Consider the following 21,287-nt stretch of genomic DNA (forward strand, 5'->3'; position numbering starts at 1 on the left):
ATTTCAGAGTAGCGTCACATCCCAAGGATCCGGCTTTGGCTCCCCTCCCAAGCCCAGGAAGGTGGTTGGGAGGAGGACCCGAGGGATTAGCCATGGCATGGCTCTCCTCAGGGGCAGAGATGCCAAAAATGGTGCTTGGGGAACTGCTCTTGGCTCTTTCAGTCACTCTCACTGAATTCATTTAGCCGTTCTTTTAACAGCAGGGTGAGGATAGGAAGCTTCAGGGCCTTTACTGGGAAGTGATTCCCAGAAAGGGGACATTCTGCATTCCAACCGCAGAAGTGGGCCTGGGCTCGCTGAAGGTGAGCACAGCCATGGCTACTGCCTGCCCCTTTCCCCTGCTGTCCCAGCCCCTCCAGGGGATTCCCAAATCTAAAAATACCACAAGGCAGGAGAAAAAAAAAAACCCAGAGCAATAAGAATGTGAATTTTTTTCCATTTTTGCTAGCGTGACTAGGAGCTACACAATGGGGGATGGCTGGAAATGGGTTAAATTGTGAAATTACCCCAGCAGGTGACCCCCCTCCTGCAGGAGAGCTCACCTGGACACAGGCTGCTGGCAGCCAGGGAAGAGTGTCAGGCAGCTCCCCTCCCACCTTAGTTTCACTGGTCTCCCATCACAAACAGCATGTGCCCAGCACAGCCCCACTGAGTCCCCAGGGCCAGCACACACAACATGTCCCACACACACACAGCCTGGATCAGGACCTGCTGCCTCAGGAATGCTGAAACTGGTGAAGCTTCAGTCATGGAGGCTGAAAAAGGGAAGGGGACCTGGGTAGAAGCAAGGAGCCAGAGGAGGCTGCCTGGGTTAAACAAGTGACAGCAGCCCCCAACTCCTTTCCACACAATTTAAATGTTCTGCCAAGCAATGGCAGCTCTGGCTGCCCGCAGGGATACATATGCATTTTCTCCATCTACTTTTAAAATCCAGAACAAGACTTAAGTCAAATTAATAAAATTACTTCAATGAAGCAAATGACCAAGAGATCCTATCTCATCAAGAACAAAACTAGCTAACTTGGCTCTCTAAACAGGCACTTACAAATTGCAAACTAATCTAATTACAGACTTTATCTTGTTGGTTACAAGGCACTTGTTATAGATTTACCACTAAATAAAAAAATTAAGAGGTTAGTTACGCTGGCCCAAAATTTACCAGCTTTATACAAAGGATTTGCCAGAATGACTCAACATCAAATAAAAGAGCAGGGCTGGATTTTACAGTTTTAAAGACATGTAGTTAATATAATCTATAAATAACTGAAATAGCGTTTCTGAGTGAAAGGGCCATTGTTCATTTTTATCACGGATATGAAGACAAGTGCTGTGGTGAAGAAGGACAGACTTTCCAACGGAACATTATAGATTTATTTTATAAAATAAAGCAACCCAACAGGATACCTTCGGGCAGTAGTTTAAGGTATGCTTCAGTACAAAGGCAGGGGCTTTGACAATATGGATGTCAAAGAGATAAACCTAACCAACACACACTGGAAAGAGAAAGCAGACACTAGTGACAGATAAATTTGCATTTTATTTAGACTCTACAATCCTACAGAATTAATGTTACTGTTAATATAATATAGCTGCTTAGGATTCTTCTGATTAATATGAGCCATTTTAGACAATGACATTTAAGCAGTTTCATAGTCACTTAGAGCCTAAACCTAAATCAGTTCTTAGCTTTAAACCAGATCAGTTCCTAGTTCTGGTTCATCAGGCAACCACATTGTCTTATCACAGGGGAGGCAAAGGTACATTTAGAGGCAGATGTTTTCCTTTTGATGGCAGTGACATCATTTTGATAGTAAAGCAACAGTAAAAATTCATTACGGGGTAAATTCCTCTCCGAAAATGCCACTCCACCAGTAACAGCTGTCAGGACCAGGCCATGTCTTGGGCCAGAGAGCCTTAACCAAATGAGCCTATATCTTCACCCATTAATCCAACTGGAAACCAGTGGGTCTGTGCAGAACCCACAGCACTGTGAACTGCTGAGGAGAGCAGAGCTCCCTGGATTGCCAGGGCTGGCAGGAAAGCAGGCACCTGCCCAATTAGTCTGCCCCGCAAGGCTGGCCAGCTGATGTTAGTCCCGTGGGGAAACCAACCCCTGGTTCCGAGCACACAAGAGATTAAACACCTCAGATTCAGAACACTAAATCTTCCTTGCAATTAACTGAAATAAACAGATGAAAAACAGGGTGGATGAGGTTGCTTCAAAGTGGTAGCCTTAGAGTCATATAATAAACAGGAAAACAAACAAAAAATGAAATTCAAAGCCATGCAACATCACCCTCCCCCATGCATATTTTATTCCATCGATGACAGAAGACTCAGCCAGTCAAGATCTGCAAATTGGTAAGCAGTACATTCTGTGCTGTCTGTCAGTATTACACATCCTAAAGGGCTGAATAAATAATTGAAGAATAAATAATTGTGCCAGGGCTTTGTCTCATGGGCCATTTTTATAGATTGCTGTCTAATGATAGCACCATCTGCGACGCTCTGCATTAATACAGGATAAAATTACATAGTGCTTTGTTTGTTCTGACACTGTGATGTTATGATGTCTCTTAATATTATCTTGAATAAAAGGCTAGAGCAATGATGGAAGTGTCCCAATTGCTTGTAAACTCTCATTTAGGGAAATCCAAGTTTAGGCAATCAGAGATGTCTTTCCCCCAGGGACAGGACGGGGAAGAGTGGGGAAGCCTGCCTGTTTCCAGTGCATGTCATATCAAGGTGAGTAAAAAGAGAGGAGCTTGTTAGTAATATTTTTGTTATGCATGCCCAGTTCAGAGACTGCAGGTTAACAGTCCTTTGCTGACAAGGACTCACCTCCAAAAAAACTACACCCCAGCCCCAGTTCCCTTCTCAGTGCAGAGAGGAAGGCAAAGAGATCAAGCATAGGCTCTCACTCCCTAAATCCAAAGGAAGTAAGATTACTTACATCAGTTTAATCTGGCATGGAAGCATACCATAGGTGATGGGAAGTACCTGCAAGGAGACAAAAGCTTTTTGCATGGGAGAGAAAGCAAGTGCAATACAGCTACCACTTGCTTTCCAGTAATGCTTTACACTTCTTAATTCTCTACCCAAGAAACATTTTCTTATTTATTCTTAGAAAGTAAAACCTGAAGCCATGATTAAATATTCACCAATAGTACTCCTTCTGCACACTTCTCCATGCCTGCAGGACACCAGGGGCACTTCACTTCCTTCCTGAAAAGGTCTTGTGGACATCATCTCTCCCTCCCTCCTCAGCTAAAGGCGCGGGGGTCAGGCAGAGTGGCACCAAGCAGCCCCATCCCCTCACTCCTACACATCTGTGACTGCTACAAGGAGCAGCTGTGGCTGGTGGAGTGGTAGGTCTGCACCAACAGGAGCTGAGTTGGATTCCAGGGAGATAGAACAAATGCATTTCCCGCCTCGAAGGTATTACTTACCTGTGGAGCAATCATGAAATTTTAAGTAGGTTTTGCAAAGTCCAGTCTCACTGTGGTCACAATCCAGCATCATTCCAGGGAGGCTGCAACAAGAAGTGCTTTGGCCTGTCAAGCCCCGCCCTCCATTCCCACCTTCTCCTCAGCACCTGCCTCCAGAAATGAACATTTCAATTTCCATATCCTAGAAAAGCGAAACCAGAGAGATGTTGGGCTGATGGGGCCCCTGCAGTTATGATACCAGCAATGTCATGACTGTGACCACAGGCTTCAGGAACTAATTTGCAAAGCAGGAAGTTTCAAACTATCCATTGATCTGGTTTAGCTCAGCATCAGAAGTACGGAGACCAAATAGTATCTGCAGGAAGCTTTGGAGAACAAAGTGTTGTGGCAGCTCCAGTAAAAGGGATGATGGTGAAGGAAAAGCCTCTTGCCCCCAAGCCTTCCTCGTACCATCAAATATTTTTCTAACCCTCAGTCCCAGCCTCACACTAAGAGCTGGCATACAAACTAATCCGGGATGCATGGTTATGACTTGGCTGTAACAAGTTACACCTAAATTCACAATTAGAAAGAGACCTACTGATGCGATCCCCAGCAGGAAGATGCCTTCAACCAGCACAAAGCTTCTCTGCACAGACAACACACACAGCATCCTAGCCCTGCTCTTGCCAGCAAGGACCATGGTTGAGGTAACTCCAGAAGTGCTCAACAGTTACAGAAGCATGCCCTTCAGTGTCTCTCAAACCTCAAAAACCCAAATGTGTGACACAGGCTGCTAAAGCACACCACCATTAGCACAGCAGGGGTGGTAGCCTGCTTCTGTACACAGGGCTTGCTGGGGCTTTCCAATAGATTTGGCCACCATTAATCAGCACCAACATGTGCAGACAAGGAAATCGATTCAACAGTGACCACAGTTTGCATAAAACGAACTCAAGAGCTTCACCCCAAATTTGTACTGAAGATGACATGCAGAGGCCGTGGAAGTGTCTCATGTCCTGCCCCAGCTCTGAGAGCGGTATTGCACAGCTCAGACAAATTCCATCACCCATCCTGCAACTCCACTGGGCCAGCTGGGGACACAAACCACTCTACAGTAATGGCAGGGCTGTTCTGCATTAGCATTTAGGAAATGTTCAAATGTAGCTAAGCAGACAGCTCACTCATTTAGCAAAACTTACCCTAGTGCCATAACACCACCACTTTTGCCCCATGCAGCTGGGTATGCTGGGCATGCATTACTTTTGCTCTTGGAAACATAAGAGAACCTTCCTTGAGAGCAAAACACAGCCTGTGGACATGCACAAGAAGTGGGGAACAGGAGACAACACAGACACTGAAAGATGATGAGGAAAAAGTATTAATCAAACAAATTACCACCGAAGAGGACTTAGGCTACAAATCAGAAGAATGTGGCTCCCTCAGCAAAGAAATAAAACACTCAGAGGGTGCCCCAGACGCTGCGGATCCACATGTGCCCTCAGAATTGGATCTGTCTCGCAGGCATTCCTCTGTTTCTGCTGCAGATAAAGAGGGCCCAGCGACCCATGAAGCATGGGGAATTCATCCCCTGGCGCCCAGGCGAGGCACGGGACAGCCATTGTGCTCAGTGAAGTTCAATTGCAAATCCTGTCGGAAATGGCACTGCTCCCCGAGGGCTACGGAGGAGGGCCAGCAGGAGGAGAAGGAGTTTAGAGGCCTGGCTAAACTGCAGATAGAAGGTGAAGAGGAAGGTACCAGTGGGGTGTGCAGGGCATGCAGCCACCACCTGGTCTCTGAGGGCACATATCCACTTTTGTCAAAGCGGAGCAACGAAGAAAAGAATAAAAATAACAAAAAGTACTGCTGTTGACATTAAATATTCATAGCAACAGCTATGGTGCGGCTAATGGAAAATGTCCGTAAAACCTTTAAGAAGTTTGTTAATGCACGGAGGCTGGCAGAGGTCACAGCATGCTTGGTGCAAATCGGGAGTAATCGAACAAAAATAGTTTGTCCCTTTTCAAACTAGCACTAAAAAGGTGTCCATTTATTGCACCAAAACCACTGAAGGCACCAGGAAGGGTCATAAACACTCATTAACAGTATTGCTGGTTGCTGCTGCCCAGCTGCACAGCCATTAAAATCTCCTCTTAAGATCCTGACAGCAGATTTCAGTTGTTGGCTGAGAGGAGGCTCCCAGGTACAAGGACAGTGCTCCACAACTGCAATGCCACCTTCCCCTGTCCCATATTAAGAGGTAAGGGCCAAAATCTACATAATCCAGTAATCTCCACCCTGCAGTGAGGTTTTGATATGGTTAGCGCACAAAATATCTCTACAGAAACACCATGCAGGCCCACTTGTCTTTGCTATCTCCATTTAGTAACAAAGCTACATACAGACCTCAACGTCCCCATGCTTTTAGGAGCACAAAACATCTGATACTCCAAGGCCAGAGCAGCACAAACACAATTTGCCAAAGCATCCAATTCTCTTCCTCATCCTTATCCTCAAAATGAATCAGTTACCCCAAACTGATAGTTGCAAACTCTGATTTTCGCAGTTTCCATCACTGTTTTGCTCTGAATAGCAACCAAGTTCAGCTTCTCACCCCATTCCGTGTCATGCAGGGGAACATTCCTGGGCAGAGCTGGAGTTGAAGCAGTGCCAGCCAAACTCCAGCTTCTCCCATCACACACCCACCTCTCCCCCAGCAGCGCAGGCAGAGGGAGTGGGTATTTCCAGACAACTTGGTGAGGTGGTACACTCCCTGTTGACAACACAGGAGAGCACCATTTAAAACCACCTCTGGCTATTTTAATGGAGAGGTCCTGCAGGATCTCATCAGGTGGAATGAAAAGCACCAGTACTGAACACAGCATGCTGACTCTTGCCTCTCCTTTCCAGAGGAAGAGCAGATGCAGCCAGTAGCAGCAGCTTCCTATTAGGAGTCCCATCTTGTACCACCTACACATCCACGAGCCCCAGCTCAATACCGTTTCAGTTCTGATACCCCTCTTCCAGCATTAATTCCACGCAAGGAGCAATCACATTGCTCTGCCACCAGTCCAGACACAACAGCAATTAAAACCCTGTAACATCTATGCAATAAATACTAACTGCAAGTGTATTTTTGAGTCTGCCAGGTAAGTGCTGCCTGCAGAAGGTCATCAGCCACTTGCAACCCAGAGATTGCACAGACACGCATGCCCAGGTGTTTTAAATGTATACTGGAAGACTTTAAAGCATTAAAAACTGTCCAGATTTCCCTTACTCCCTGTTGTCCAATAATTTTAAGCTTGCATCAGCACTGGACTTCAAACACTACTGCTAATGGCAAAGACATATACACCGGTTGCTTTGTTTTACTCTGGATTTCAGAAAGCGTAGTGCCCACACAAAATAATTTACAGTGCAAGGATAGATCCCATTAAGAAACCAACATATTAGTCATATTCATAAAATTTTTAGTCAAGGATTGGATGGCACAAGAATCTGTCACTTCCATTGCTTGGTTCAATAATTTTTACCAGTTTATTTATCTCCTGTGGTTTGCTCAGCTTTACAACCACTTGTATAAAGAGGTTTTCTCTCTTTTACTTTTTAATTAAAAACAAAATGGAAAAAAAATTGCGATTCACTCTCAGAACACAGAAAAATCCCTTTGTGATGGAATAGAGACCACCAACACATGCAAACATTTCCTAGAAAGTTAACAACTGTTAGTAGGCCTTTTTAGGTTAATATCCATGGCATTCCTTGGCTTAATTTTACAGGGAAAAGGTCATGTACTTTACTGTTTTAAACAAAATTTGTATTGTTTTTCTTCTAAGCCTCTGCTACTTTAGGGTCATCTTTATTATCTTCCCCTAACTCCAAAAATGACAAGGTACAGCAGCGGACTCATTCCTAACAAAGATGCTGATAAACAGAAAATAGGTTAGACACCACATATTTTATATATTTGTATTTTCCTCCTGAACATTATTAACCCTCCATATTCTACAGGTCCAAACACCAAGCTTTCACTGTGGTAGAGTTTTCCAAGACATTGCCATCTTCTGTGAATACCAAAATCTCTGGTGGAGCACAAACACTGGTTAAATTACACAGCACAGAGAGGAGTACAGGACTCTTGGGTCAGGCTCTTGCCACTGCTCTGGCTAGGTCTGAGCTGAATTCACCAAAGAATCAATAAAGCCTGCAAAACCCACAATTTTTCATGAGCCAAGTTGTCTGTTTGTGGTGCCTGTGCTCTGTAAGACCAACTCTTTAACCTGTGAGGGTTTGTTTGGTTTTCACACCTAACATATGTAGTGCACATTATTTCAGAGAGTCTGCAGTGACTTAATAGTAAAGATTAACAGCAAAGAAAGGGCAAGTTGGTTGGATGACAGCAAAACAGAGAAAGTCATGGTGTATTCAATTTTGTATAAAATGTGTGTGTACATGCAGGCATGCAAATGAAAAGCATGATCTATACATCAGTTCTGAACACACAGAGACACTTGAATCACACACCCCCCACAACAAAGAAAAATTTGGACACCACCAGACATAATATACTCCACCTACTCAGACTCTTTCCCTTCCCACAGAGGACATAGCTCTGCAAATTTAACTTTGGTGCAAGAAATTTCAGTTAGGGTGAAAGCTTTTGTTTTTAGTAACATCCATGTGGCTTCCAGAAGCAATGCCCAACACAGGTAGAGCAAGTTATATTGGGTTAACATATAGCTTTAAGCTCATATTATGTCAAAATGTACCCTTCATCCATCCGTGTGTGCTCCCAGGCATCATTTGACCACTCATTTCCCTCCTGGCTTCTTCATTTTTAGACTTACTCTTAGCAAAAATCTCAGACTACAAAGGTACTTGCACACATTTTCCGTACACCGTACTTTATGGTATTTAAATGGGGGGGGAAAGACAGATTGAGTGAACTATTCAAAGCCACAAGCATAGCACAGGAGAATTCATATTCAAGACCTTCCCGGATTCGAGCCCAGCATATTAGATCACTCCTTCCTGCAATTACATTTTTCTTTATCTAGGCTTTGCCACAACAACAAATCAAACCCCTCCACAGACAAACAGCATCAGAGATGCCATTATCCACAACAGACTTACATCAGGGATGAATATGACTGCAGTACCCAGAAGAAAAAACTGCTGAAAATAAGATATTAAGAACCAAATTAATTGGTGACATAAGCAGGTACAAGAACATTGAGTGAAATGGAGTAGCTTATGCCTGCCATGAATATAACTGCAAGCGTTTAGCAGGTTCTTCCTCAAGTCTTTGTTTAAACAAATCTGAATTTATTAGTCTGCTGCTGAATAAATATGATAAACTCTTATTGAAATTATCCTCTGGTGAGCAGCAATAAATACTAGGCAATATTCTTTCAAGTGATCCATTATCTTAAACTGGCTAAGAGCAACTCCAGGTTTTCTGCACGCACAGACAAAAGTTATCTTCAGTACAAATAAGTGTAAAGTAGCATACTGCTGAGAGTTTGGGGAGGCACATGGAAACATCTCCAAGCTCAGTTCCAAACCAAGCAACTCAAGACACCCCATCTCCATGGAGTTCTTACGGTAACTATAAAGAACATTTTCATACATTATTTACAAACTACTATGAAATGCTAGGGGTCAAAACTTCCAGGGCATAATATAACAGGGAAAACGTCCATGGCATGTTGGAGCAGCTTTTCTGATATTACAAAAAACTGGAGCAAAAACATAAGCAGCATTTGTAATTAGGAAGAAAAAAGTTACCCTTTTTCAGATGCAGCATCCAAGCAGGCTTCAGAGTTTATTCCATTAACAAGTATTTAGACACACACATAGGCCTCAAACAGGAAAGCAGGGGAAGAAAAATCCTGTACAAAGCATCCAGTTAGGCTCCACTATCCAAACACACACCCAGGGCCACTTTAGCACTTCCCAGTGTTCTCCAAATGCAATGTTTAACAAACTTTGGTGCTGTGAGACACTTTCAAGCATTGCATTTTAATACCATAGACGATGACATCCTTCCTATGTTTCCATCACCAGAAGTTGAGGCTCAGGTGGCTCCTTAATCACTCCCTGCACAGGGACAGAACGCAGGCAGTGCCTGGTCTTCTACATCTTCTCTCCCAAGATATTACTTATGCCAATGCCTCAACCACCACTGAACTCTTGGTGCAGCCATGTTGAGTGGCACACCAAGGACTGCCCCAGCAGCAGTGCTGCCTCCAGTCCCCTCCCTGCCTGCTCCTGCATCCCCCTACCCATGCAGCAGCAAAGTGTCTCAAATACCACTGCAACACCTGATTGCTAATGCAACCATGCCTGATTCTTTGTACAAAATAAAAATCAAAACTAAAACACATAAGCAAAATTTGCATAATGGGTGTGAGACAGAAATAAGACAATTTAACGAAAGTGATTACACAGACATAAACTCTCTGCCAAAGGGAAACAAAACAAACATGCTCTATTTAAAAATACATCTTGCACATCATTTTTACCATGTTTAAAAGAAAATCACTCTTTAAACCAGAGGCCTGGCTGCAACACCCAGGAAGCCTGTGGCAGAAAGGGCATCTTCCTGCAGGCTGTGTCCCCTCTGCCTCCATACTGGGTTCACACCATTTTCAGGTAAGATGGCACCTGAACAGAGTTGGATGCCTCAGTGTACAGCTGTCTCAGCGGAAACCCTGCCAGATCTACCTCAGATGATCACACTTTGGTGTTTTGATTTGGTTTCTAAGGAAATTTGGAGCACTGGAGCAAGTTCACACAAGGTTTGTGCTTTGAAATCACATGCTTGTGGTGCATCATTCAGCACTGACAGCTCTCAGACTTGGTTTGTTTGTGAATCAAGATGCCAGGCACAAATGCCCTCACACCAGAAGTTCTCCAGGTCAGCATAGAGGTGTTTCAAGCCATGATAAGCATTTCTGTTGCAGGCATATTTAACTATACCACATTAAAAATTAAGACAGTAACCTTCTCACCTCCTCACTACCCAAACAGTGCAACCCTGCTTCTAGCAAACATGAGAGGAAACACTGCTTTTCTAATTCTTAATTCTCCCCTCCTTCCATCCTTGGGTTTACACACACAACATTTAGCTTCTTGAGAGCTCCTCAATGCTTGTCCTGCTTCTCTTGATGCCCAGAAGATGTCTCACCCAATACACATCAACCCTGGCACTGGGCTACCCCAGAAGGACAGAGGTGATCTTGCACACCCTGGCACAGCTCAACCGGAGACCCTGTTTTTTTTGTAGAAGGAAGCATAAGCCTTCATGCCCTTGAACATGAGTATACGCTCTGCTACAGGGATGTACTGCACTGTTTTAAACAAAATGCGTATTGTTTTTCTCCTAAGCCACTCCCTGCTTTAGGGTCATCTTTATTACCTTCCCCTAACTCCAAAAATTACAAGGTCCAGCAGCAGACTAATTCCTAACAAAGATGCTGATAAACACAAACAGGTGAGACACCAGCTTTGTCTATACTTAAGAATATATTGCACTGTCTGCAGCCTCATCTCTTCACTTTGGCTTTCCTTTGGAATCTCAAAGATGGCACCTTTTTCTATGCATTTTTCTGTCTCAAACACACCTGCAGGTTTACTGCTATTTGCCTGTGAAAACACTGGTAACTGAGAATATCTTCTCTACCAAAAGCAGCTGTTGCTTTGATTCAGTCCTTTTGCACAGAAGCCTCCACCTGACAGGAGTATGTCTGTCCTTTACCCCAGTTGTTTCCAACCTATCCAACAAGCAGATGCACAGAGACAGCATCTACATGAAGATGTTTCATCAGGAGTGCACTGCTCTGACAGTAAACTGCCAGTATTCAGTAAAACACATCCAGGAAACAGCTGCATTTCAGAACCAGCTCTTTAGAGTCTCTTTTCCTCCTCCCTTCTTCCCACTGGTCTTGTTTCACCCAAGTATCTTCCCCCAGCAGTTGTAAGGAAAAGCAGATACAAGAATACACCATTGCCACTAATGAATTTACTCACTCATATCACTAACAGTCCCACTTAACTGTACTGTAGTATTCCTTTGGCAGCTTCTCCCACCATAATGTAGTAACAACTCACCACACTGTCCCAAGTGAGCTACCAGGGCTCAGTTTACCACATCGCTTTATTCCCACACCAACCACCCAAAATGCTATCCCACTTGACTCTTACTGCCCTGTAATTAAAAATATAGTCAAGATGACAGTAGTCAATATCCATCTCAGCTTTCATGACCAACCCACGGACATGAGGTCAAATAAAGAAATCACTGCATGGGGATACTTACCAGTGGTATCCTCATTTACAGGCAAGTTGGACATTAATCATGAAGTCCTAGCTAATGATTTCAGCCTTTTCTAGCAGAGAAATTAAGTCAAGATTATATATACAGTTGGCCTTTAATAGTAATTAAAAAAAACCTAAACCCAACCGCTGGCTACAAACACAGTTGCCTTACTTTGCAACAGCAAGCTTTTGCTTAGTGTCCTAAGCATTCAAAACAAAAATCTGGACCTTTCTTTGCCATGCTTTAAATATTTGTCCAAGGCATTCCCAACTTTTTCCTTTTAGCATTCCCTAAGAAACAGCTACACTCACTGTCCTGCTGTAGCTAGACACTCAGGCTCAGCTATGGATAAAGACCAGAGGGGCAACATGAGTATGCAGAAGGGGATCTGGCAACAGGAGTCTTGAGAAACATGAGCTTCATTTTCTGCTCTACATCAGCTTCCAGGGAAACCTCAGTGAGCTGCTTGGGACTGCCACTTCCCAAAACCCAGCACCTGGGGCAACAATAGCATACGGTGTCTCCCATCCCTTCCACTGCCAGCTCAGCCTCCTCTGGGCAAACTCAACTACACGTAGGAGGATGCTGTCACAGTCACTGGTATTTGCCTGACACCCTGAATGCAGCGAGAGCCCAAAGGAATCACCTCCCAGTAAATCCAGTAAACCACCAAAGGAATCACCTTCCAGTAAATCACAGACACACAACCTTTTATCTCCCTGAACCACAGTCCCAGGCTTCTGGCATCAGTCCTTCAAACACCCCCATCCTCTTAAAAGTTGGATACACATCATGCTCCCCAGCACCAGGCAACAACAGCGGGGGCAGAAGTGAGATTTGTGTGTGCTGCCTGTTGATGGGGAGGGGGGAATTGTGATTGTTTTGTTGTGTACACTGACCTACACCACCAACGTGCTCCTTAATACCAACGTGCACCATGCTGATCACCCACAGCCCCAGTTCAGTAAATATCAAGCATGAGGACACAAATCCCATTTCTGCTAAAGCAGCCACAGCACATGGTGTGATGTCTACACTGGCCCTGCTTCCTGTATGGAGGATGCTTGCTTGATCTAATGAAACCAGAACTGCTCAAAGAGATGACATCCACCCTGATTCAAAGTTTGGGACCACAGCAATCCCTGTGCAGCATATCAGACTGACTTTAGCTTTGGAGACCAATCCCCAACTGGAGATGCCTGCTCCAGCTGCACTGTTGATGGGTCATGGTCACACCTGACCCCACAGACATGTTTTTATTCAAAGCATCTCCTCGGAGTAAGCTTTACTTCTTCCTTGCAGGGGTTGAAAGCAAACTAACTGAGCAATGGTGGCTTCCCCTTAAGTCTTTCAAGTCTTCCATTCAGCTCCTGTTTTCTGAGAAGCACAGCTGAACTCAAAAGCTGTCAGAACACACATACCTCCCAGGGCTACAGCTGCAGACATTTTGGACCACTCATCCACCTGAGCCTGGAGCTGAGAACCACACGAGGAAGTCCACTGCTTGGAGCTGGACTGTAGAAGCTCTGAAACCCCCCTTTCCAGATAGATCTACTATCAGCTCCAGCAAAGCCAGGAGATCCCCTACCTGCCCAAGCTAAAAGGAAAAACATGGAATAGTTTGAAGTTGATGTTTTAAGTGTAAGGGAGCAGACATCTTCAGTGTGTCATGCTTCCTACAAAGAGTCTTACAAGTGACTCAACCTGCCCCAAGTGAGTTCAAGCCAGCCCCTTCTTTCCTCCCTTTTTTATCCTGCTTCTTTTCACAGGACCACACTCACAATGATGGAAAAGTTTGAGTTAAAAGTGTCATCTACATAAAGGTTGCCTAGATACTTTGAAGATGCATGCCACAGGATGTGTGCAAATAACAGGATTTCACTTTACATCGCATTTAAAAGAAAATGCGCCAAAAGCAACCACTCTGCACACAATGGAGAGAGAACAAATAATGAGCCCCATGCCACACTGATAGCAGAACTGAAGCTAAAGGCTTCCCTTAATTTACACTGGTAAAGTGAAACCCAATTATTCCTGAGAAATAAGAAGTCTGAATCACAAGCCATCCAAACTTTTATATACAATTCTGTTGCTGTGAAAGCAAAGCAACATTGGTCTTGGAACATTCTGGAGGCATTAATGAATTAAGGATGAATAAATTTTGCAGAGAGGTATCTCCCTACTCTACACCTAAGAGGAGCAATAGAAAAAAAATACAACAGTTGAATTCCAGACCTTGCATGAAAGATAAAAGGAACATTATATACTGTGTGGGAATGACAAACCATTAGACTTGTAGATGGACTCCACAGCCTCTGACATACCTAGCACATTTAGCTTATAAGCTAAATGAGACTTTGGTGCAAAATGATGTATTTACACATCAGCCTACAATGTGGCATCCATCCCCCACTTCCCAGGCTTCTGTTTGAAAAGATCAAAGACTTCTAGCCATGGAAAACAACACTAAGCTCACATAAGGCAGCCGGGTGCTCCTAACACCTCCCCTGCTGTTGCTGGCCATGCTCTGGCTGAGGACCCAGTGCAGCCACAACAGTGCTCTTAAACAACTAAAGTCAGCAATGCATAGATAAGACCAGTATCCCCAGATAAAATGAAAAAAAAAGCATATTTTAAGGAAAATGTATTTCAAGGAAATGACTCCAATACAGGGCAGCAGCAGCTCAGCACATGGCCGTGCCCAGGCACTGCTGCTGCCCAGAACGCAGGACTTGCTGGGGGAGCATTTCCTTGCACCAGAAGTGGGTCCCTACACCTGGCACTGCATCAAAGCAGCCTCTGGAGAACGAAAGATGCAGGGAATGAGGCACTTCAAGGAGATTTTTCTCTCTACAGTGCTATCATTTGGCAATTTGTTATGTGCTCCCAACCCCATTGTTTCTGAGACTCGCAGAACAAAAGCAGCCACTCATCAAGATTCAAAATTACAAGGCTTGTCTTGCAGAAAGAAAGCAATACCTAAGTCATATCTGGTTTTGAGAAGGCTACAATTCACATTAAAGCTGAGAGAAGCTCTCTTCTATCACTTCAATTAATTGTGCACAGAACAGGATTGAAGCAAACATATTCCGAGGCATGCTGAAGTTGAAGGTGCCTTGAAGCCCCACAGCCTTCAGTTTTCATTACAAAAAAGTGGATTCTTGCTTACTATTATTTTAAAGAAAAATAAATAAAGGAGTGAGTTTGGACTGTGAGTTTTCTAAAAGGATTTGGTTTTCACACCTCATCTTTAGACAGCCATAAGCCATTTGCGTGTCTTGCTTTACTATCTAATTGGTTTAAATGATCTCGTTTCACATTTTCCCAGAAAAATATCGTGCAAACGTGGTGGTGGGAAGGGCTTTGCAGGGTTACAGCAAGACAACGGCAAGCAAAATGGCATAGTGGCCTACAAACAAATAGCAAACAGCAAATTTAAGGTGAAATGAGTATAATTAGCTCTTCAAAACTGCTGAATCCTGTGCTGGGAGTCTGGACGACCAAACTGGAGGTGTATCAAGCCAGCAATGCTCTGAGAGATGAAGATACACAGCAGTTAAAGCCTGTCAGTAACACAAGGAGGGCCAAGGCAAGGAGTCCTAACACACATCCAAGCACGAGTGTGGACCCATGACACTTGTCCTTCACGCTGCCAAGGACGAGCAGCGTGCAGAAAGGGCTCAAACCCAACTTTAAGTCCTACAGCTCAGAAATGCTGAATTGTTTGTGTAGCCTACAGATTTTCTTCCCTCTTACTTTACCAAAGCTTTCAAATAAAACCCATTGTTTGTAAGGGAAAAACTTCTGAAAGGAAGACTATTCTCACCTCTAGAGATCCAGTAGTGCTATCCTGTGCGTGCATTCACACCACCTTATACCTTTATACACCAGGGTTTATAACACTGTGTATATAAACAGTGTTAATTTGGAGAGGGGCTAAAACCATACAAAGGCATCTTTATCTTACAACTAGAAAAAACAAGGCAGGAACAAGCTCATTCCTAAGCTTATAAAACTAGCTGTTAGAGATAATTATGTTTTATTACTTTTCATTTTATGAGGATTGTATTATACAAAACAAATACCAGATGCCTATTTGTTGCATTTGGGGGAGAGGAGGAATCTCTGCAAGCATTGCTGTAAGCAGCCCTGCTTTTAATTAAATACAATAAATGCATAAAAGTTAATGCTGTTGGAAACCAGCAGGTAGGAAGTAAACGGATGAACTGGAGCTACTGGAAGATCCCCTCCCCTCCAAGCTCCTGCAGCAGAAGCAGCCATTCACCAGGCTATTGCTCAGAGCAGGAGCTCTCTGACCAAGGCTCCTTACACATGCATTTCCTTTTCTTGCATTTCTGTTAATACCAAACTCTGCAGATAACCAAAAGCTTAAAAAAAAAGGAGAGGTGGGGCAAGCAGGATTCAATATTACTTTTGTTAAAAAGACACACATGTACTCAGCCAGGAAAACCTGCAAATGAAAGTCAAGTACCTTAAAGACTGAGTAAAGATGGAGAAACAGAGGAGAGAAGGCAAGGAGGTGTAAAGGGATTTCTGGCAACCTTAAAATAAAGCAACCATCCCAAACACAATGTACTCTTTAACTGTTAACTTGCCAGACTCTTACAAAAGCCTCCCAAATGGCCTGACAGAGTGTGCAGGACAGGCCTCTATACCTGAGATAAAGGACATGCATCTGAAACATGGGGACACAACCAGAGGGAGGCACACAAAGCATGTCCAGTAACAAGCAAAAATGGGACACAGTTCCTCAATGACAATAAAACGTAGCCAACTTTTCAGCAACTACCAGATGTCAGCCATCCACCTCCCCAGAGGCACCAATATGAAATCTATTTCCCATTTTCAATGGTGGATTCCTTTTTCATTTTAATTGCATTACGATTCAATCATGGGGTGACAATAGACACTTCTTAAGAAGATACCAGCCCTACACTGTAAATCCAGTTTTCAACATCATGTCTGATAATGCTTTAAAGTTCAGCAGAAGAGACTGAAATTGTGTACACAGGATCTCACTGCAGTAGGAAGTCAACTTCCATTTATTTTAAAGAAGATATTTTTAAGACATGGTGCAGCAACAAATGCAAGGTAAACACCAGTGGGATGGTTTCCATGCTTTGCTGCTCATTTTCAGGTTTCCATCTGTTCTATTTATCAAAGCTGAGGATGGGTTTCTTCTATTATCCTCTCAGCGCATATCCCCAACCTACTTCCTAATCAAGTTTGTTTACAAATATTCATTAAATTCCATACTTTATTGGCCCAGTCAGTTAATTGGAAGACCACGGTACCATAGGCTGCAAGTACAGTAATCAGTGAATTGATTATTGTGAAACATGGTTACCCTGAGACCAAAGTTAAAGTAAGAACTATTGTTATAACCAATAACTACACCAACAGGGCAGCCTGGGATCACACCCCTATCTCTAAATTCTTTTATCTCCAGTTTTAGACCAAAAGAACACAGACAATTTCATTGTGAATTATTTTACGATGACCTGTCAGAAAGAATTTTCATTAAAAATGAAAGAGTAAAAAACCTTTTTGCTAGAAAGGGTTATTATTACAGGCCATCAGAAATAGCTAATAAAACAAAAGCTGAAAAACTGTTTTCACTGCAATTCACTAATGTTGTGATGCAGAAAGTCAAGAGACAGTGCCCTGGTTATTTCAGTTCTCAGCAGCAGTAACTGAAACAAGCATCAGCAGGCAGCGAGGAGGAGTCCTGTCAAAGATGGCAGGAGCAGAATGCAACCATTTTTTACACCTTTGGGGCAAACAGTTAAGACAAGGACCAGGTCCCCTTGCAAAAACACAGAGCAAGAGTCGACGCAGACCTTGGGGTGCTCTACTGCTGAGCCCCACAGCAAAGACAAAGCAGGATCTGAGGAGAGGTGACAGCTGAGAGAACAGCCAGCCCCATAGTTAGCTCCACGTGAAGGGACATGCACAGAGAGTTCAGAGATGAGGGGGAGTTTGGGGCTTCCACTGAGCTGATGGGATCTGAAGCCCTCACACGGGGTGCAGAGCTCGGGGAAAAGCACCAGCGTGTGGCCGAGCAAGGTGTGCTGCCTACCCCTTGCCAAGACAGGACATGTTGGGTCTCTGTCCATGCAGGGCCCAGCTGAGGACAGCCAGGCCTGCTCAAACATTCCAGCTCTCATCCTGCCGACAGCAACACAGAAACACTCACAGGCAGATGGGACAATAAGGTGGTGGGTTACTCTCAGCTGAAGGTGAACGACCACCTCCTGCTATCAACAGCTCAGGTACTCATCTCCTCACACACCACATCCGCAGAAGCCATCTTCCAAGGAACAAAGCAAAGATTTTATTACTGCCCTCAGCAAATAAATTTTGGGAAGGCCATAGAAAAGTAATTGCATTTGTGTGCATGTGAACTCACAAATTAACCCCAGGAACTCTGTTTATGGTAGGGGGGTCATTTACAAGGAGAGGTGCGAGCAGCAAGCACACATAGCCCTGACTTTGATGTGTCACCCACCTGCCTCCACACAGCTCCAGCCGCTTGTGTGCTTTGATTACCAGAGCCTTCCCCGCCACCACTGCACTCAGCTGCTTTCATCCTGCCACAACAACAGCGCCATGAGAAGAAAGGGGGAGAGGGAAGAAGGTGAGAAAGAGAAATAAAGAGATTTGGGGCTGAAAAAGTCAGCTTGGTTGAGGAATCTGGAAAGAACTGACATGCTGTCAGGCAGAGATGAAAGCACTAGAAATAAGGGATGTGTCGCACACTTATTAAAACGGTAGCATGATGCTCATAAGGAAAGCACATCTTTGGTACCTGCTTGAAATCACTCCCAGGAAAGAGCCACTCAACAATCTAGGACGGTTAAATTTAGTGCCATTTTAATATTTCTTTAATTTTATTAATTTAATTTTTTTATTATTAGATTTATTAATTTGATTTTAATATGTCAAATATGCATAAAAGCTTCTGAAGACGCCTGTCCAACAAAAATTGTAACAAAAAGTATTTTAGAATCTTGCTTAAACTGATCCACAGGCCAGACTGACCATTAAGCCTGAAGTGATGCCAAGCAGTGAAGAGAAACCTAACACCAGCTTGAATTAAAACTTGCAGAACTGTAGTAAAATAAGTAGGTAGGGAAAGGGGATGAAGAACAGTTATGAAAATGCATGACTGCCTGAAATATTTCCCCATCTTCAAAAAATGTCGCCTTGAAATTCCTACCTGCTTCATTCACCTTGCTGCTATCAGACTTTTTATTATCCTCACTTTTGAGAATTTGTCTGGCACTTAGTATGCAGAAGCAGTGCACAGGAATAGATCCTGCTGCCATAGATAATGTGGTTCTAAGGGAAACCCATCAATTGTTAATGGCCATGCAAATTGTTGAAACTAGAGAGTTATTCACAGTTATCTCGCTGTGATTTGGTAAGTGTCCATGCCTGATGTGATCACTCACTTGATATATTATTCCATTACAATTCAAGTAGTAGTCTTAGCTTTTGGGTTTAGAGAAAAAAGTTTAAAGGAGTATGGAAGGGTAAAGGGATGTTATTTGTTTTAAATTATTTTAAACAGTCATACATACCTTCTTATGTAAAGTATGATAAATCTCTTCCTGAGACTACAGTCATGCCTTACTGAAACATTTAAAACCTTCCAATCAGAAAGTAAAGGAGTTTAGCATGCAACTTCAGACCATGATCTTGCAAAGCACTTTCTTATATTTCAACCATACACATCCTTTGTGGCACTGGATCTTCCAGCTGCAATTCACACCGTTTTACAATTTCTGATCAGGGTTTTCTACTGCTTATGCAAAAATTTGCTGGCATTTAATAAGCTATAGGCGTCTCCTCAAATTCATAATGCATTCACTCTCTTGCAGCAGCAGCAACCTACTGATCATTAATTTTCAGCTTTATTGCAGCTCCAACATATCAGATGCCTTTTTTTTTTGCATCTTGTCTGAGATTTATTACCTTTAGCAAAGTGTACTTTAGTTTTTTTCTATTTTGTTTGCTGATTTTTAAACCGCCCTTAAGGGGGAAGTGTTACTCTTCTTTATAAGATAATTCTGAAATCACAGTATTAAAAAATACATCCTATAATTATGTTTCCCATTAGGATTAGATAAATTACATTTAATTAAAAGAAAAATCTGCTAGCACCCAGCACAATGGTTGGTGGCAAACTCATAAGATTAAACATTCATGTGTTTATCTTCCTGAAGCAGCTGATTGAGTCTATGAGCAGACACACCAAAACAAGCCTTCAGAGATATAAACTCAGACATTATAACAAAAATTTGTCCTTCTCTTCAGACAAAGATTCTGATTTTTAGAAGCAGCCTCTGATTTTATTATTGCAGACTACAAAAACTACAATTTTGATGGGCTTTCTGGTAGTAACACACTGAACTACCTGACTGCACCAGGAATTCCCAGTATTGTGATAAAATGTCTACAATTATTCGCCAGGCAAAAACCAGTATCAGAAGTCAAGATCTTCTAGGAGAATGAAGAAAAACAAGATTCCTACCCAAACACTGCCATACTCCCCTGTCTCCTGCACTGCTGTTGGTCAGGTGATGTTCTCCATCAGCCTGAAGGCTGCAGGGGTCATAACACACACTGCAGCTCCAGCAAACTATTTATACCATGCTCCTTTTTACAGCCTCACAGAACTAATTATTAACAGGACAGAATCCCCCATGGATACACTCAGCAAACACTACGGTATGCATTTTTCCTTTAGGAATTTACTGCTACGCGCAGGCCGTCAGCATCACGTTCTCAATTTTGTTTAGGAGCTGAAGAATGATTGATCTTATTGATTTGTGTCAACAGTCTGACATGGCCATATCGACCAGGAGTAATTTTGTAGGAGGAGCTGGGAAGGGAACTGGAGATAGCATTCTCTGTGGCACGCCATCTTGTCCAAATGATGTTTAGAGATGCTGGTTCAGCCATCGACAGGACCACACTGGGACTCGAACCGACACAAGTGAGCGACGAGAGCTTTCCCACGACCGTGTTTACAGCAAATCCACTGCTAAACACCCGAATGTATAATTATAATCTATTACAATTATGCAAAGAAGTAACATTTCAGAAAGGCCTTCTCATTTCCCATTCTTAGCATTGAATACTTTTGTTTTGCAGCCAATCAACTAAATTAGCCCTAATTCTGTTTCATTCATAAACACAAAGAGGATATTAGAGGGGGAAAAAGTGAATAAATGGGAAATTCACTTAGGAACCCAGGAATTATTTTGTTCTCATGTATTTCTGGACTAGAAACCATCATGGAGAAAAAAGTCAACTTTCAGCAGCTTTACTGAATTTGCTAACTGCACCACAGGAGCCCTTGGAGGAGTGGTCATGAACAACAGCGCTTCAGTGCCTGGAAAAGCAATGGCCTTTGGTAGAGGCTGAGTGAAGCAAGGAGAGTTAAAAGGCTCATATACCAAACATGTCCTGACCCAGGACAAGTCAAACTTGAAAAAAGCTTTAGTGGTGAT

At 43.2% G+C, this 21,287-nt stretch overlaps 1 protein-coding gene and 1 long non-coding RNA gene across 2 annotated transcripts in view; both read right to left on the reverse strand.

The window, feature by feature from the left end:
- The window catches only part of EXT1 (exostosin glycosyltransferase 1), a 178,626-nt gene that overhangs the window by 148,071 nt on the left and 9,268 nt on the right, over positions 1-21,287 (reverse strand). The gene's annotated exons all lie outside the window — the stretch shown is intronic.
- On the reverse strand, positions 1,518-10,494 carry LOC146442365 (uncharacterized). The gene is made up of 2 exons (XR_014850239.1): positions 9,278-10,494; positions 1,518-9,014 (listed from the first exon to the last, which is right to left on the reverse strand). It is a non-coding gene; the product is annotated as an uncharacterized LOC146442365 (long non-coding RNA).

The sequence above is a fragment of the Lichenostomus cassidix genome, chromosome 2 (assembly GCF_008360975.1).
Source record: "Lichenostomus cassidix isolate B80296 chromosome 2, HeHo_3.0, whole genome shotgun sequence".
Classification (NCBI taxonomy): domain Eukaryota; kingdom Metazoa; phylum Chordata; class Aves; order Passeriformes; family Meliphagidae; genus Lichenostomus; species Lichenostomus cassidix.